The sequence below is a fragment of the Octopus bimaculoides genome, chromosome 18 (genome assembly GCF_001194135.2).
Source record: "Octopus bimaculoides isolate UCB-OBI-ISO-001 chromosome 18, ASM119413v2, whole genome shotgun sequence".
Taxonomy (NCBI): Eukaryota; Metazoa; Mollusca; class Cephalopoda; order Octopoda; family Octopodidae; genus Octopus; species Octopus bimaculoides.
This window is the reverse complement of record NC_068998.1, coordinates 15353289-15354014: the sequence shown is the minus strand read 5'-3', so window position 1 is coordinate 15354014 and position 726 is coordinate 15353289. Positions and strand designations below refer to the sequence as shown.

The following is a 726-nucleotide window of genomic DNA, read 5'->3' as shown; positions in this document are numbered from 1 at the left end:
GCGATAATGTTTAAATTTCATAATATTTGAACGAATTAAAGCATTAAATTACTAAATCATTTAATTAGAAATAATGAATTGTAGTAGTTGAGTTATAATATATATGATGAAGTTTATTGAAAAATTAATATTTTAATGTAATATTAGAGGCAATATCAGTGAAGTTACAATGCCAATATGGTATATATGAGTTTAGTGAAACGGAAAAGAATATACTTACCTGGCACAGGAGGAAACCATGATCCTCAAGGTGGTTCTCCCAAAGTGAGGCCCTTCCATTGCACTCCGGTTGGGTTGACCTTTGCGATCGCCCCAAATGTGGGCGACTCGGGTGCGCTATTTCTAAGTGTGGGGTCTGCGTTCGCGCTCACCCCGTCATATAATCGAAAAATAGACTGTCTGAATTGGAATTTCATCGTTTGACATGATTTTCCAGTTTTTTTCTTTTTTCATTTTTCTTCTTGAATGTAATTTATGCACGTCCACAAATTAGCACACATGTCGCTCCAATTTTAGGATGACATTCGTTACGACCCTAGCTGGGTTTTGTCAACTTATTTTTCCCGAGGCATCCGCGGATAGCGGTAAAAATCGATTTTCTACCATAACTTTTAACAGTTTCGAAGTTTGCTAATATGAGTTAAGTTCCCTTCTTGCCATAACGGAGTGAAAGTGTGTATGTGTGTGTGTGGGGGGGAGAGAGTAAGTGACTGCGTTCATCAAAAA

The 726-nt window shown here is 37.3% G+C and overlaps 1 non-coding gene across 1 annotated transcript; it reads left to right on the top strand.

Moving 5' to 3' along the window:
- The first annotated feature begins 212 nt into the window (after positions 1 to 212).
- LOC128249969 (U1 spliceosomal RNA) lies at positions 213 to 376 on the top strand. Its single transcript, XR_008266112.1, has one exon. It is a non-coding gene; the product is annotated as a U1 spliceosomal RNA (small nuclear RNA).
- Positions 377 to 726: the final 350 nt, after the last annotated feature.